The sequence below is a fragment of the Neophocaena asiaeorientalis genome, unplaced genomic scaffold (genome assembly GCF_003031525.2).
Source record: "Neophocaena asiaeorientalis asiaeorientalis breed wild unplaced genomic scaffold, Neophocaena_asiaeorientalis_V1.1 scaffold427, whole genome shotgun sequence".
Taxonomy (NCBI): Eukaryota; Metazoa; Chordata; class Mammalia; order Artiodactyla; family Phocoenidae; genus Neophocaena; species Neophocaena asiaeorientalis.
The window spans coordinates 4,693,232-4,711,777 of record NW_020172280.1 but is presented as its reverse complement, the minus strand read 5'-3'; the positions used below and the strand labels follow the sequence as shown (position 1 = coordinate 4,711,777).

The 18,546-nt window shown below is 38.7% G+C and overlaps 1 protein-coding gene across 3 annotated transcripts in view; it reads left to right on the top strand.

Moving 5' to 3' along the window:
- Positions 1-10,300: 10,300 nt before the first annotated feature.
- Positions 10,301-18,546, top strand: part of ATXN1 (ataxin 1) — a 242,500-nt gene continuing 234,254 nt past the window's right edge. For all 3 annotated transcript variants that reach the window (XM_024763757.1, XM_024763775.1, XM_024763765.1), the window contains exon 1: positions 10,301-10,424. The gene's annotated coding sequence lies outside the window, so the exon portion shown is untranslated. The remainder of the gene's footprint in view (positions 10,425-18,546) is intronic.

Here is an 18,546-nt window from a genome sequence, read left to right as displayed (position 1 = left end):
AGCATACAGTATTCGTTTTTCTCTTTCTGACTTACTTCACTCTGTATGACAGATTCTAGGTCCATCCACCTCACTACAAATAACCCAATTTCGTTCCTTTTTATGGCTGAGTAATATTCCATTGTATATATGTGCCACATCTTCTTTATCCATTCATCTGTCAATAGACACTTAGGTTGCTTCCATGTCCTGGCTATTATAAATAGTGCTGCAGTGAACATTGTGGTACACGTCTCTTTTCGAATTATGGATTTCTCCGGGTATATGCCCAGTAGTGGGATTGCTGGGTCATATGGTAGTTCTATTTTTAGTTTTTTAAGGAACCTCCATACTGTTCTCCATAGTGGCTGTATCAATTTACATTCCCACCAACAGTGTAGGAGGGTTCCCTTTTCTCCACACCCTCTCCGGCATTTATTGTTTGTAGATTTTTTGATGATGGCCCTGCTGACCGGTGTGAGGTGATACCTCATTGTAATTTTGACTTGCATTTCTCTAATGATTAATGATGTTGAGCATCTTTTCAGCTGAGCATCTTTTCATGCATTTGTTAGCCATCTGTATATCTTCTTTGGAGAAATGTCTGTTTAGGTCTTCTGCCCATTTTTGGATTGGGTTGTTTGTTTTTGTGATATTGAGCTGCATGAGCTGCTTGTATATTTTGAGATTAATCCTTTGTCAGTTGCAGCATTTGCAAATATTTTCTCCCATTCTGAGGGTTGTCTTTTCGTCTTATTTATGGTTTCCTTTGCTGTGTAAAAGCTTTGCACTTTCATTAGGTCCCATTTGTTTATTTTTGTTTTTATTTCCCTTACTCTAGGAGGTGGGTCAAAAAGGATCTTGCTGTGATTTATGCTATAGAGTGTTCTGCCTATGTTTTCCTGTAAGGGTTTTATAGCATCCGGTCTTAAATTTAGGTCTTTAATCCGTTTTGAGTTTATTTTTGTGTATGCTGTTAGGGTGTGTTCTAATTTCATTCTTTTGAATGTAGCTGTCCATTTTTCCCAGCACCACTTATTGAAGAGGCTGTCTTTTCTCCATTGTATATTCTTGCCTTCTTTGTCAAAGATAAGGTGACTATATGCACACACGGGTTTATTTCTGGGCTTTCTATCTTGTTCCGTTGATCTGTATTTCTGTTTTTGTGCCAGTACCATACTGTCTTGATTACTGTAGTTTTGTAGTATAGTCTGAAGTCACGGAGCCTGATTCCTCCAGCTGTTTTTCTTTCCCGAGATTGCTTTTGCTATTTGGGGTCCTTTGTGTTTCTATAGAAATTGTAAAATTTCTTTTTTCTAGTTCTGTGAAAAGTGCCATTGGTTATTTGATAGGGATTGCACTGAACCTGTAGATTGCTTTGGGTAGTATAGTCATTTTCACAATATTGATTCTTCCAATCCAGAAGCATGGTATATCTCTTCATCTGTTTATGTTATCTTTGTTTTCTTTCATCAGTGTTTTATAATTTTCTGAATACAGGTCCTCTGTTTCTCTCTTAATATTGAAGGAAATTAAAGAATTATCTCAATTTGCCATACTTTTGTGTAGTTTAAGTTTGTACATGACTTCCTGTTCCAAGTGGGCAGTTTTGGTCCCTGGGACCCTTAGTATTCTAGATCATTCTTTGACACCTTTGGTAGCCACCTTGCTTAAGAATTGAATGATTGGGAAATAAAGCCAAGTGGAGCCTTCAAATCATTTATCCTCAGTCTAGTCTAAGTGGCTAGTTAATGCCCCATTTGAAGGTGGAAAAATAAACATATCTTAGGAAGTAGTTCTCATTTGCTATGTTTAGTGTGGAACAAAATATAAACTCACCAGTGTGAGAGAGAGGTATATGATGTTTATTTCTTTATGAACATTCATAACTTGGGCCAATAAAATAAGAGCACCAGCTTTAGATCACATAGCTCTCCTTGATTTTAAAATGTTTTCACAGTTTAAAAAATGATAGGGTGTACTCCTGGTAGGAGTGTAGATTGGCGTAGCCATTTTGGAAAACAATATGGCAGCATTATGTAAGAGTGAATATTCACATACCATGACCCAATCAATCCATTCCTAGGCAGTACCCCAGAGAAACTTTGCTTATGTGTATTGTTTCTACTGGAAACAGCATTGTTTCTAGTAAAATAATTAAATAAAATGAACACTAGAAACTAAAAATCCATTAGTAGAATGCTGAAAAATTCACACAAGGGATATTATACAGCAATGAAAATGGACGATCCACAGCTGCTACCAACAGCATAGTTAAATCTTAGAAGCAAAATTGTGTGCAAAAAAACTAACCACAGAAGTCTCTATATAATAAGATAGAATTATTTATAAAGTTTAGAATCAAGCAAAATTAAATGATATATTTTACGGTATGATACAAAGTTCAGGACTGTGGTTACCTCTGGAGAAGAGGTGGGGGAGAGCTTAGGCAAGTAGCAGATAGGTATATGCGTCGTTATTGGTAATGTCTTAAATGAGATGGTACGTTTATGGGTTTTCATTTTATTGCTGTGCGTCATAGATTATATACACGTTGTGTGCATCCTTTTGTAGATTTCAAATTTTGCATAATGCAAAAATTTGTTTTGGATTAAAAATTTTTTCTAGCTTTATTGAGGTACATTCAGCTCTACGGAAGTTTAGGGTGGACAGCATAATGATTTGACTTTACATGTATTGTGAAATTATTACCACAATGTTTAGTTAACATTCATCATCTCGTATACATACAAAAAAGAAAAAGAATTAATTTTTCCTTGTGATGAAAACTCTTAGGATTTACTCTCTTAATAACTTTCATCTGTATCATATAGTCATCAAGTATAGTCATCATGTTGTACATTATTACATTTGTAAAATACAAATATTTTAAGGTGATAGCATAAACCAGAATTTCCCCTTGTTGTTCCCATATTCTACCTGTTTCCTATCATAGTCCCTTTTTTTTAAAGTAATTTTATTTAATTAATTAATTAATTAATTTTTTGGCTGTGTAGGGTGGACAGCATAATGATTTGACTTTACATGTATTGTGAAATTATTACCACAATGTTTAGTTAACATTCATCATCTCGTATACATACAAAAAAGAAAAAGAATTAATTTTTCCTTGTGATGAAAACTCTTAGGATTTACTCTCTTAATAACTTTCATCTGTATCATATAGTCATCAAGTATAGTCATCATGTTGTACATTATTACATTTGTAAAATACAAATATTTTAAGGTGATAGCATAAACCAGAATTTCCCCTTGTTGTTCCCATATTCTACCTGTTTCCTATCATAGTCCCTTTTTTTTAAAGTAATTTTATTTAATTAATTAATTAATTAATTTTTTGGCTGTGTTGGGTCTTCATTGCTGCGCACGGGCTTTCTCTAGTTGTGCTGAGCAAATGCTACTCTTTGTTGTGGTGCACGGGCTTCTCACTGTGGTAGCTTCTCTTGCTGCGGGGCCTGGGCTTTTCACGTGCGGGCTTCAGTAGTTATGGAGTGCGGGCTCAGAAGTTCTGGCTCGCGGTCTCTAAAGCGCAGGTTCAGTAGTTGTGGTGCACGGGCTTAGTTGCTCTGCGGCATGTGGGATCTTCCTGGACCAGGGCTCGAACCGGTGTCCCCTGCATTGGCAGGTGGATTCTTAACCAGTGCACCACCAGGGAAGTCCCTATAGTCCCTTTTCATAGTCTCCAGTGTCTTGACATTACACATGAGTGTTTAAAAGATGTGGTATGACAGGGAAATCCTTGGGGTCCTTTGGGTGGCTGAGGATATAGGGTGAAGCTGACAGTATCCCCGAAGTGGGATGAGATAGGAGACACAGAAGCCCTCTACTCCTGTTCCTACGGAACGCCTAGAGAATCTTGGGTCGTGGAGAAAAGAGAGCCCATTAAATAAGGCTTGGCGTGACCTTCTGGAAACTCCATATTTATTGTCCCAATGGTGATGAATAGTTCCGAATGTGGACAATGAGCTTGGATAGCTTATTAGGAGAAACTTGTTCTTTTGCTGCCCACTGTTCTTTTCTGAGCAGAACGTGGCCTTGAGTGAGGAGGGATTTGGCATGTGTATAATGATGTCATAGGTGACGCAGCCAGGCAAATTACCACAGAGGCTCAATCTTGAAAAATTAAAAGGCTATATGTGAGAGATTGGTCCATGTGGGAATAAGAATGACAATGAAAGTGGAAAACATATGCCAGGACTGGTGTGGTGCTCCTCTGGGTACCAAAGTTCTCTCCTGCTCAGATGCATCATCACTGAAGTGCTGGCCAGTCTTGGAAGGCGAGGGCAGACGTCTCCAGGGGGTCCTCAGCTTACTCTTGAGCAACTGCCTAGAGTAATGTGTGGCATGCCCGTGTGGTGGAGGTTGAATCCTCCTCTGGATTTCCGTTGAAGGAGTGTGTGGAATCAATACCCAACTGCACGTTTGTCCTGAGAACACCCAGAGGCCCCTGTGTGGCTTGGTATTTTTCAGACTAATTCTCCAAGAGGAAAATGTGCAGAATGTCTGTTTTCTAAAATAGTTTTAGCATCTTTTATGCAATGCTGATGCATCTGGAAGTGAAAATGCTAAGAGTTTCATTTCACTAAAAATGGATTTGTTTTCTTTAACCTTTAACTTTAGATCACAAGCAGTGACATTTTCACCATAGTCTTAAGGGCATCAAAATGTGTGTGTTCGTTGACACATTGAACCAGTCTTTACTGAGAATATTAATGTGCAAAGGAATGTGCAGTTTGTTATGAAAAATGCAGAGACCTGATAATGACTCTTAGGATCTCACAGTGTAGAGAGGGAAATGGGTCATTCATTACATGACAGAACAAATAACAGTATATGTGGAAGCATGTCACAGAGGACGTGACATCTGAGCTGAATCTTAAAGGAAGAGTAACATTTGAATTGGTAAGAAGGGCATTCCCTATTGAGGGACCAGCATAAATAAAGAGGAATTTAGCCTTGTAAATTTCTAAGATTTCACCAGATTTTATGACACAAACACAAACATCATGATAATGAAATTAATAGGAAATTCAGAGAAATATTATCTAAGTAAATTAAAACTTTTTTTTTTTTTTGCTAAATTTGTTTGTCCTACCTTTTCGTCTTAATTATGTTGCAAAGCACAATAGATTTGCATTATGTTAAACTGGTTAATAGTTGTGCTCAATGAATAGAATTATAATTCAGTTTAAAAGTAGTTTAGTATCCTACTGGTAAAACAGTTAAGAATTCAGCATTTAAGTCAATTTAGATAATTTAGAGTTTAGATAAATTTAGACAAATTAGAAGTTTGGGGTTAACAGATACACACTACTATATATAAAATAGATAAACAACAAGGACCTACTGTATAGCCCAGGGAACTATATTTAATATCTTGTAATAACCTATAATGGGAAAGAATCTGAAAAAGAGTATATATATACACACACACATATATGTATACGTATAGATGAATCACTTTTCTGTATACCTGAAACTAATACAACATTGTAAATCCATTATACTTCAATTAAAAAAAGAAAAAAGTTAGCATTTTTATATTTCCTCTTCATAACTCTATTACTTCTCAGAAAATGGTCAAGCCCCCATTAGAAATCTAACTTGCTTTGGGTTTTGTCATTTATCACAGAGATAAAGATGAATTGAGAATAGAAATCTCAAAATGCAATAATGATAGTACTTTATATTTCAGTAGCACGCAGTATATATAAAGTAGTTCAGTATTTGTTATTTAAATTCAGCAAGTGTGCAACAGAAACAGCAATATAAGACTAAATTAGAAGTTTGCTTTGCAGAATAAACTATTGCCAGTATATTCTGCTCAACTGTGTATTGTGGTAGCATTTGTAAACAGTTCATTCTTACATTATTTTTCCTAAAACACCTGTTGCAGAATTATTTTGCTTCTTTCCCCCTCTTTGCAGAGTCTGTTAAATTTTAGCAATTCTAAATCAGAATAGCATCTAATAGACAACACGTGGAATGTGTCGGCTGTTAATTCAAACGTTTTTATGGCATATTCATTAGACAAATACGTAATATTTATAAAGTCTGTCCAGTAATTAAAAGAAATGGATGAATATGTATCACTATCTTGTTTTTTTAGCAAAAGAAATAATTCACAGTAAGCGTTTCTAATTATGTCAGCTAAACGTTTATAGTGCTTGAATGATAGTATTTGTTGTTTCTATCGTTTAGATTTTATAGATAATTTTTGGACAGAAATGCTTCTTTCGTGTTGAAGTGTCTGTGCCTTCACACATACATTGCAGATTACTGAAACAATAATTTGCCCTTCAGCTGTAGTGAATAAAACTCTCCTTTATCCTTAGTTTGCTGAGGACCTCTCTGATCACCTTTCTGTGGCCTTACAGAGATGCTAATGCTAATTAATGTTTTAATAGGAAAAAATGTTGGCAAATAAAACTGTTAAGTTTGAAGCATGAATTATAAATTCACCTTGGTTGTCCTAATGATAATGTTTATAGAGTGCTTCCAGTATGCTGAACTCTGTACTAAATATGTTACTTATGGAGACTTCCCTGGCGGTCCAGTGGTTAAGACTCGGCGCTTCCACTGCAGGGCGCATGGGTTTGATCCCTGGTTGGGGAACTAAGATCTCGCATGCCGTGCAGCCAAAAAAAAAAATTATTTTTTTACTTATATATAATTATATATATATATATATATATATATGTAATATATATACTTATATATATTATTATATTTATGATAATAGATATACTTATATATTATTTGAATATAAATATTTTACATATATATGCTTATATATTGTTATATGTATATGGTAATATATATACATATATAATTTAATTTTCCCAATTACTGTGTGAGGTGGGTGTTATTATGCCCATTTTACAGATGAATTTGTAACCATTATGCCTCACAACATTTAATAATAATTTAAATATACTATATTAATAATATATTGATATTTTAAGTATGCAGCTCTGGAGCTTTACACATATTTCATATATCTATAAACTTGCTTTTGTTCATTCAACAAATATTTATTTACTGACTATTTATGTGCCAGGCTGCTATGCTAAACTCTGGGGAGAGTGGGATGAGGCAGTACCCACCCCCTCTTGCCTTTAAGGGACTTAGCAATGTACTGGGAGAGATGAACTTGGCCTAAGACACAAGTACAAGAAAATATGATAATTGCTTTAATAGGAGTAGGTACAGGGTATTGTAGGAAAATGGGAGAAGGGGACCTCAGCTCCCCAGAAGGTTTAAGAGAGGTCTTCACAGACAATCAGCCCTAGCTCTGAAACTTGAAGAGTGAGTCTGAGTTTGAAAAGATGATCAGAGAGAAAAGTGCAGAGGGGAAAGAATAGACCAGGGTGTGGGCAGGAGCCGGAGCCAGGCAGGCTTGGTCAGGCAGCTACAGGGATTCAGAGGGGCTGAGTGTCAAGTGCAGCTGGAGGAGGGCCATTGTGGCTGAGGTCAGATCACAAGGAGGCTGGCCTGCTGTTCTAAGGAGGGCGGACCTTGTGCTCTGTGTGTTGAAAAGCCATCAGCAGATTGATTCAACAAACACTCATTAAATTATGATAAGGGATGTCCTTCTCCCCCCCACCCCTCCTCTTCTCATTTATTCATTCAACAGATTTTTAGTGAGTGCCTATAACATGCCTAGCATTGTGTTGAACGATGAGGATAAAAGCATGAGCAAGAATTTGACACAGTTCTGCCTTCCTGGAACTTACTAATTAGTGGGGGAAACAGGCATTCATCGTGAATTTAGCAAAAAAAAAAAAAAAGTAAAATTACAAAGGTGACCAGTGTAACAAGGAAGAGAGTGATTCTGTAAAAGCATGTAGTAGGGGGTAGTGACCTGGCCGAGATCAGGAAAGGCTCCCTTGAGGAGAAGAGGACTGAGCTGAAGGAGGAAAGAGTACAAGGTCATTTGATGAAGAAGGTGGGTGATTCGGGGAGACGTCTCAGCAAGGAGGAGATCATGTGCAAAGGGTCTGAGGCCTAGAAGAGCTAGGTACTTTTCAGGAATGAAAAGTAAGGCAGAAGAGCTGCATGCAGGCTGGAAAAGAATGCAAGGGCTGGATCACATTGGGCCCTGGGAGCCATGGTCAGAATCCAAGCTCTCTGGAAAGCTGCTGCAGTGCTTTGGGCAGGTGCTGAGGATGGGCTGTAGGAGAAGGGGCTGTAGGGTGGCAGGGAAGGAAGCAGGGAGACTAAATGGGAGGGCAGCAGAATAGTCCAGATGAGTCGGGATGGTGGGCAGCCTGGAGCGGAGGTGGTGGTCGGGAGAGAAGGGGAAGGGTGTGTGCTGGTGGCAGACTCAGTGACTGGATGGTTGGGAATGGGGCATAGTTTGGAAAGGACAATGTCAGGGTGATGTCGGTGCCATTGCTGAGCTAGGGAAACATAGGAGGGGGCAGAACCCCCTCTGCTTGGATTCCCGGAAAACCTCAGGAGAGGTGGAGAAAGACATCAAAAGGAATTGAGATTGGAGGTTGGCCTTGAAGAATGAGTAGGCATTTTCTAGTTGGCAAGGAGGGGAAAGGCATGCTAACCAGAGGGAGTGGCAGGTTCAGAGGCACAGAGGCGTAACCAGAATAGTGCAAACAAATAATGGCATCCGCACACAGGTACAAAAGGGAAGTTAATATGTGACCCATAAATAACTGTTGATTTCTTGATACGCTCATGTCTATTTTGTGCGCAGTCATCCTAAGACCTATAGTAGGTAGAATTTGTAAATAGGTTAAAATGTTTAAGTGTTTTTTTTTATTCCATGGACATAATATATAGAAATTCCTCTCTTTACTTCCATATTTTAAAGTAAGGATTCACATATGGCTCTTGATTTTATTATCTGCTTTCTTTCTAATGAAATTTAGCCATTTGGGTAGGACTTCGACTTTAGGTATTAGTGTTTTGGCATCTGGATTTGGGATTAATCGACATTTTAAATTTACTGAAATAACTATAAATTTACTCCTGATGGACATATGATCATGTTGATTTCAGTTTAGCTTGGAAACTAAAATCAAAAGACAATCAAATTCAAAAAGAGTTAGTAATGCCAAGACGTAGGTGACGTATTGACTCTGGGGAAAAATAAGGTGACATTGAATTAATATTTAACTTTTTTATAATAAGTACAAGAGTGCTGATAATCAGATCAATTTTGGAGACGTGATAAAAGCACTGAAATTACGAGCATAGCTTGCGTGAAAGATAGTGGCTTAAATACTGCCTTTAACATCTGCTAGCCCTACAAATGCCCAGTTTTCTTGTCAATAAGAGAGATAATAATGATTACTAGCTACCTCACGGGGTGCGGTGGAGTGGAGTATTCTATGTAAAGCATTCGCACAGTGCCAGGAACAGTCAGTGTTCAATAAATGTCCGTGATGACTTTGAGTATCAGGGATACTGTGCTTCACCTGAGTCATCAACAGAGGGGCACGTACAGTTTCTAAAGTGAAAGTCAAGGGCTTCCCTGGTGGCGCAGTGGTTGAGAATCTGCCTGCTAATGCAGGGGACACGGGTTCGAGCCCTGGTCTGGGAAGATCCCACATGCCGCGGAGCAACTAGGCCTGTGAGCCACAACTACTGAGCCTGCGCGTCTTGGAGCCTGTGCTCCGCAACAAGAGAGGCCGTGATAGTGAGAGGTCCGCGCACCACGATGAAGAGTGGCCCCCACTCGCCGCAACTGGAGAAAGCCCTCGCACAGAAACGAAGACCCAACACAGCCCAAAATAAATTAATTAATTAATAAAATTTAAAAAAATATAAAGTGGAAAGTCAGGCTGTTATGGTAAATACATGTACCAAACAAACTTGCTTACCTTTGTGGCTAGAAAGAATCTTAGAAAGCGTCGGATTCAGTAATGTTTCTGACATTTTCTGGGGAAGAACTGCTTTTCATTTCTCAGAAGTTTGGGGATCAATTAGAGAAAGAGGGGAAGGAATAGGGTTATTTTGATGGTGTTATTCCTAAGGTCAGGAGATGGGCTGGGAAGCAACCCCCTGGCAGGCAGAGCCCTCTCATCCTCAGAGGTGAGGACCTGCTGTGTGTCTGCTTGCTGAGTTTTTGGTATTCTGAATTGTCTCGTGTGTGTTATCTCAGTGTGTGTGTGTGTGTGTGTGTGTGTGTGTACATGTGTGAGAGAGAGAGAGAGAGAGATAGGGAGGGAGAGAGATATGCAAATATGTTTTTCTTCTCTGAGAATTCAGCTAATGTGAACGAAGACCACAGAAAACTGCCTAACTCAGTGGGAATATTGTTTTTGTAATTACAGGTCTAGGCTTTTTGTATTGAGTTTCTCTACTGTCTCCCCTTCTGCTCAAGCAAAATCTGTGTGAAAAGACCTGCTGGGAAGGAGCTGACTGCTTATGATTCTCCATTGTGGTGAAAGCACATGGTACAGGTAAATATCTCCGAAATCTTTAACCGAAAATAACTATCATTTGATTGTAAAATCTCTAAGATAGTGGTGGGGATGTTTACATGTCTATTCACACACACACACGCACACACACGGGCAACATAAACATACATCTGTAGGTTCACGTGTCTTCCATCTGTTTATTCTCTCCATCTCTATAAAAATGGAACCCTTGCTTTTTTGTGGGAAAGAAATTAACTTCTATTCATTTTGAGCTCACTGACTTGGATGATGACAAGGCATTAATAAGAAATGGATGACTCTGATCATTGTGTTTATAAATTCAGCTAGAGAGACTACCATCAGATGGTAGTGGTGAACAATGCAACATATGCTATCACCTAACCTTTTTCTTCCTCTCAGCAATGCAATAATGAACATCTTTTCATTACAAGTTACTTATCTACAAATATATAGCATACCACTGAATACATATCCTAAAATACATTTAATTGATCTTCTCTAGTTGGACATTTAAGTTGTTTCTAATTTTTTTTTTTTTTGCTTTTATGCTACCAAGAATGTTCTTATGGCTTCATGTTAGTCGCCATTATTAATGGTTTCCTTGGGATACTTCCTTAGCAGTAAATTGCTAAATTTAAGAGTTTTCAAGTTTTAAGACTCTTGCTACTTGTTGCCAAATTACTTTCCCATAAAGTCAGACCAGTTTATATTTCCAGAGGCGCAGTATATGAGAGACCTACTTCCGTATAGTTTTGCCAGTGCTGAGAATTTTGAAAACAAAGAGTCTTTGCCAGTTGATTATGAGAAATGGTGCCTCTATGTGTCCCTTTTTTGGGTGTGGTGGTTGTGAGGGAGGGGGCATTTATTTGTAAATAATACTATTTTGAAGAACCTTTCTTCTGTAGACAGTAGCATGCTTGAAACTTACCAATAGTTAACATTTGAGAAATAATACTAAATCAAGAAGCATGGAAGGGTCCTAGACAACCATGAGATCACATACTTTTTCAATGGAAAACATAATTTTTTATTATTTAATAAGAATGAAAAGGTATTTAATAAAAAGCAGCCATCATTAAACATGGACCTGAAGTTAATATACATGTATATGTGTGTGTGTGTATATATATATATATATATATATATATATATATATATATATGTACGTATGCATATGTGTGTATATGTGTGTGTGTGTATGTATGCATACACATACATATGTGTGTATGTATAACACTATATACACATATGTGTGTCTGTATACATACACATATACCCATCGAACATTGGGAGTAGGATGCAATATAATTATGGTCGTACCGTATGATTCAGGGGCTGTGGATCACAGACGATAAGACGGCAGGTTCCAGACTGCCTCGGCTCAAACTCCAGCTCTGCTATTTTCTTGAAGTATGACCTTGTTACTATACAGCTCAAAGTCTAAGTTTATAAAATTTAGATAATATTAGTACCCATCTCATAGGGTGTTTTTACAAGGAACTATATGTGAGATCATTTAAAAGTCCTATTCCAAAAGAGTATTTAATGCTATGAGAAGATGGTCACGATCAAAGTAAAAAAAGCAAAGTATGACACTAACCATGGTACAATCCCATTCTTGTAAAACTGTTTTTTCCCTTCTTCCTCCTTTGTTTCATCCTCCTCTGGGATCCAAAAAAGGTATAATGTATGTCTGAATGGCTTTTATTAGAATTAATGGAGTAATCCCAGTTCTGGAGAAACTGGCTGACTGAAGTCTGCAAGTCGGAGACCCATTCACCACAGAGCTATGAAGTCAAAACTGTCTATGACACTGACCAGTGGGTCCCTTGGAGCAGCCCTTATGTGAGAACAGAGCCTCATCCCCACCCCCGGCTGCCTGACTCCTGAGATACAGCAAGGACCTTGGATAAGGCCATCTTCCTGGCCCCTTGGAGCTGCACTGAATCTCTAACGGTCCAGCTCCACACATGAGCTGCCCTGCTAGGCTCATCTTGTTCTCCCATTACTAAATAAGCTTCCTTTCACAAGGGCGAGTCCCTCAACCCTTGAACCACATCATAAGGTTGCAATGTAGAAGGGAAAAGAGAGCGTGATTTGGCATCAAGGAGACAAACCCACGGCGACTTGTCTGGCTTCAGCTAATGCTTTTCACCGGAGACTCTGCAAGTCTTGTGTATGTACATTTGTTTTGGCCCAAATTTCCAGTCTAATTTGAACAGCTCTGTACTTTTCAGTAAAAAAGGAACATCTGAATTCCCAATTAAGACAGTTTAGCTTAAGAATTCCTCTTTAGTGGACCATAAATTATTCTCCTCGTAATGATTACGAGGACGCATAAGAAAATGAAACTTGTGTTTATACACGTACATATGTTATTTCAACAAAATTAATAAGTTCACAAAGGGAGAGAGGACAATGAACGTGTCAGCAAATATAGGTCAGCAAGAGTGCGTCGTGTTCTGCCAGACTCCAGCGAGCTGAGGTAGAAAGGCTGAGCATCTCCGTAGTAAGGGCGGTGATAACAGCGCCATATGGGATGTTTGGTATTTGGATAGCACTTTGATTCCTCCCCAACTACAGAATCAATAGGGACTCAAACAGAGAGGAAGAAAGGATTCTCTAGCTGTGCATGCTGGTGTGCAGAAATGCAGACACGTTGATTAGTAGGGGCTTACCAGGATGAAATTTCTTTAGGGAGGCAGAAGAGTGGGGAATATTTAACCACATTTCACAGTAGTTTTGGGTTGTCTCCATAACCAGACCATTGTTGCAATCATGTGGGAAAGTTCTCTGCAAGACCAGGCCAAATCATTCTTGAGAACTCAATTCAGAGAGTCCCATAGGACCTTTGGGGTGCCTTCGGGCTTTGCCAGAACAGAGTGAGAGCACACATTTTGAATTGGAAGAAACTGAGATGATGTCTGTAAATTCTGATCTCATTTAGTCATTCATCCCTCATTCATTCAGAAAATACCTGTTTGGGGGCTACGATATACTCACACAGTTCTAAACCCTGGAGATATGGGATGGGACAAGGTAGACAACGGGCCTGCCCTGATGGAGCTTTCATTTCTAAGGCGGATACCGTCGGCAGCATCAGAACCTGGTTTGGGTGAACAGGGGAGATGATCTGGACCATTCTAAAAGGAAGTCTAGAGTGCATCTGAAATGAGAGAGTGGAGAAACCAGTGGAGAAAAAGACCTGTTGATCCGGAAGGTGCAGGCAGAAAGAACTAGAGGAGAGGGGCTAGCAGTGAGGTTGTGGTCACTGAAAGCAGGACCAGATTGGGACGTGAAGAAGGTGCCGAGAGAAGAAAAATGTGAAACTTGGCTTGGATGCACAATTGTCGGAGCCCATAAAAATCATGCGGCCACTGATCTCTCAATTTAGGCAATAGAAATAAAGCTTGCTATCGATAATCTGTCTTTTAACAAATTGTGAAATGGGTGTTTTATTCTATGACTGTATAAACATGTGAGACAGGAGAGTGGATGGCTCATGGTATATAGGGTGGTACTTTCTTTTTTCAACCACACCCAAAAGAAGAACTGAGGTCGTGGCTTCACCAGAACACATTGACCTTACTCTAACTTTGACTCATGACATCCCTATTCTTACCTTATCCACCATCCTTCACGTTAGAGAGCGAGATTAGTTCTATGATCAATTTTCCCTTCTGTGGGCAACCACAGTTAACTTTATTTAGTTAACTTTAAACAGATTTAACTTCTGGATCGAAATAGTCTCTCCAGTTGTCACCTCTTGGCCTCTTTAGTATTTTGGTACCCTTCCACTCTGCTTGTTTGTGGGATTGTGTTTCTTCTTACCTTCCTCCCTTCACTCCTGGTTGCTTTTAGTGGTCTCTTAAATAATAAAATCCACCTAGAGATTTATTTTATCTCCTTTGACCTTCAACATGGGTTTGGTAAAGGCTACATTTTTGGCTTTGGCTTTACTATCATTGAGGGACCCTTTTCTTCTGTATTATTGCTCCCTAGTCAACTGCTTTATTCTGGGGCTCTAACTTCTACCATATATTTTACTCAAATACTTTTCCTTTCTTTGACAAGCCCAGTTCGTTTAGTTTAGTTGCCCATCCCACTCCCAACCCATTCCACCCAAGCCCCCAACACACACACTGGGATTTGCAGTGTACATTTCCAAGGTTAAGAAAACCCTACTGATATTCATTAAATCTTTAAAATAGAGATCTTCTTCAAAATCATCTTTTAGCATAAACATGTTCTTCTCTTTTCCACTCTAGTTCCTTCAGTCTGAAGGTAGTCTGCATAACTCATAGCTAGTTTGGGGGAAGGTATTATTTTGAGACACTTTAATGATGTTTTTCATGGCAAAATGAAAAACGTAGAGACAAAAGACTCCAGGGTACATAGTGTTTTATATGTAGGCATAGCTTTTCAAAACTGTTTTGGAGTGTATTCGAGTATCTAAAATAATTTACCAGACTTCTGTATAAAGCATTTTATTCTTTGAAAAATCTTATAAATAATATAATTTACTGTGTCAGTGTGCAAACATTCCCATAGTTCTCTTACCTTTCATGAAATGAGGTAGAATATTTTGTCATCTGACAGTAAAACACATGAGAAAATGGTTGATACCAAAGCCTACTGTTTTATTTGTTTATTTTTTCTTTTCCACGTTGGGATGCTGAAGCGACTTGCTCCCTCCTAATACACTAATGCTGCTCTCAGTGTTGGCAAACTGTGCTATTCAAAGTGTGAGTGATGACTAGATGTAGAAATATCAAAGTGTCAGTATCCTTTGGTACTTTTAAAATTACTCTTTCTTTCTCTTAGAGTTTATCAAATGAGATGAAGTATTTGAGTATGTTTTCTAAATTCTAGAATATTACCTATTATGGCCGTTGGTGTTATAGTATTTAGAGGTTGAAGGGAACGTGAAGATCATTTAGTCCCCTTTCCCCCCAACTCAGGACCCCCTCAGATATCATTAGTGCCTTTCATTTCACTAGGGTTCGGATAGCGAGTCATTGATTGTTCATTGACTATTGAAAGAACCATTATCACTGTAAGATTTAGAAATAGTATATAGAAATTCGTGGGAATAGTATACTCTTCTGTTTGAGTTATCAAGAAACAAAAGATGCATGCCTCTAGATGCCAAGCAGTATCAAGGATTATGTCTTTAGATTAAATGAGAAGTATATCATTGATATTTATTTAGATTTTCACTAAGTGTTTTGAGTAAAATTTGGGAAGGTCATTTCTATGACTTGGCAATTTACTCTGCCTCCTGTTTTCTCTTTGGAAGTATTCTTTCTTCTGTATCTTTCATTTTTCTTTTCTTTAAAGTGAGGACAGCAGGTCACTGTGAAGATGACATACATAATCAGCTTTTAGAACATTTCCTGGCTTGGCACATGGTTAAAGCATCTGCTACTACTAATTCTACTTTGTTGTTTCTCCCTGCTACTTCACACTCTGTTTTTTCTGGTAGAGATTTTTCTTGAGTATCAAAAATAAATCAATATAACCAAACAAAACAAGAAATTAAGTACTGATATCATATGCTTTAGAAGCTGGGGTTGTGTTTGGTTCCACTGGTGGAGATGTGACCCTCTGAGTGCATCCATGGCTGAACCCAAGTTCAAGTGGAATGCCCTGGGTCTGGGGATCAGGGGAGAGCTTTGAACAAGGTACTCACTTTGTGCCTCCAAGTTTTATATCTGTAACATGAGCGGACTACTCTCTGAGGCTTCTTCTGCTTCTGAAAGACATCATCATCTTACATCCTTGATTTTTTTTTTTTTTTTTTTTTTTGCGGTACGTGGGCCTCTCACTGTTGTGGCCTCTCCCGTTGTGGAGCACAGGTTCCGGACGCGCAGGCTCAGCGGCCATGGTTCACGGGCCCAGCCGCTCCACAGCATGTGGAATCTTCCCAGACCGGGGTACGAACCGGCGTCCCCTGCATCGGCAGGTGGACTCTCAACCACTACGCCACCAGGGAAGCCCCATCCTTGATGTTTTAAGGCTTTGAAGTCCCCATAGAAAAGAACCCACGAAAAGTCCCAGCCACCGTTTCTACTCTCTCCATGCATTTGTGTATATGTGTGGAGTGTTTTTTGGTTTGTTTCCTCCTTCGTGTTCAGGTGGAGCTAATGACCTGCCCCTCAAGTGATGATGATAAAACAAAACAAAACACTTCTTTCCTGCACCAAGGCAACCCCCTCCAGATGCTGAAGCTCTTAAGCTAGTATATTCACATGGCACAGAGAGAGCATCACTTCACTTGCCACTGAAATACAGCCATCTCTGGAGTGAAGTTTGGCAGCTGTGTAATAGTCAAGCTGCAGTACTTATACGACAGTTTGGGGAAAGGAGTGAGACAGAAATAGCAGATTCCAAAATAATCCAATTAAAAGAGCTGGGAAAGCAGAGCTGGGCAACAGGAAGGGAGGATGGGATGCCCTGAAGTTGGATTATCTCTACGGGTTAGATGATGTGGACTTCGGCTCCTGAAGCTCGATGGTGACCACAGTCAGCAATCTGCTACACACACCAGAGAGGGGGCTTGTCTGCTAGCCCATTTGGCTATAAGCTTGTGAGTTTTCTCTCTCTTTTCCCAGTGATCTAATTATCAGGCTGTGTTGGCACATGACTAGATCTGTCTTTCAGAGCCACCTCCTCCTTTTTTGCCCCCTGCATAGGATAATATCATGGTGTAGTATTTATGACATCAGAATATACTACACTGAGAAGTTGTTATGTTAAAGCACCTTTTTTAAATGGCTCAGGCAGGATGAACTTGCAGATAAGAAAGGACAACCCCTCCCCCCCAAAAAAGAAAGGACAACCCTACTGTTTAATTCAAAGATCTTGGCAATAACAGTGACTGGGGAGGAAGAATCAAGAAATGTAGGCGAATGCAGTTGAATAAAAATGGAGAATTCTTTAAGTTTTCTAGAGTGGACGTTAGCATTGTGATTAATATTAGAGCAAGATCACGGATGTTGTAGTGGATAAAATTGAAAAATACTGAGCCATGTGCACAAGTTTTTAAAAAAGCACAGACGGAAGAGTTATCAACACAGAAATAATCAGATCATCAGATAATAGGACATCAGATCTCTCAAAAGGGAGATTCCAGGGAATAATGGAAGCAGATTCTAAAGGAACCAGGGCATTTCAATTTAACCAGAAAAGAGAGAATTTTAAAAATATATAGGGAAAATTTAAAAATATGTAGTTTCATTTAGAAGCATATAAAACCTTTAGGTAGGGAGCAGAGTTCGTATAGTCTACTATTATAAAATAGAACCAAAATGAATTCAAGGAAAATTAAATGCATGTTGTGGAAAAAAAAAAAAAGGAGATTTGGTAACAGATTCTGGTTTTGAGTTTCAGTTGTACAATTTATTTGCTTTGTAACCTTGGGGAAATCACTTAAAATCTGAGGGTTTTTTTTTCTAAATCTGTAAAATAGAGATAATTATATCTAACAGGGGTGCTGTGAGGATCAAGCGTAGGAATGCATAAAAAGTGGGTGGTGAATTGTAAGGCCCTCCACATACGTCATTTCTGTAAATATGCACCGTTTTTATGGAGAAGTTCTTAGGACAGTGATCGCCTGTGTGTTTGAGGATAACCTAGAGGACCAGTCACATAGAGGAAAAATCTATTGTGAATAATTTAAAAATATACGTGAATTTTTTTTTTTTCAGCTCGTTTTTCTGGCCTGGAAATTCTTCTATGTTTATGGGATTTTTCTAAAAATTTTCCAGCCAGCTCTGTCTGTTAACAGAGTTGTCCACTATCTGTTGAGCTAGAAACCCCATGATTTTATAGTAAATATTGCTTCTGAGTAAACCTTGAATAACAGATTAAAAAAAAGAATGTTGTCTTGTTTTATTTAATAATCCTCATTTCAGAAGGTTTAGGCAGAAATAGGAGGGGGTCTGTGCGAGGGACAAGAGTCAAATAAATAAGACGCTAAATGATGAAGACTTGGCAACAGAAAAGGTGGAGCACAGTAAATCTCTGCAAAGTGTGGGCTGGTGTGCCGAAATTCTCTTTATGCAGCAGCCCATCTGTCTCATTAGCTTCTGTGTTTCTTTTTTTTTTCTTTCTTTTTTTTTTTTTTTTTTTTTTGTTG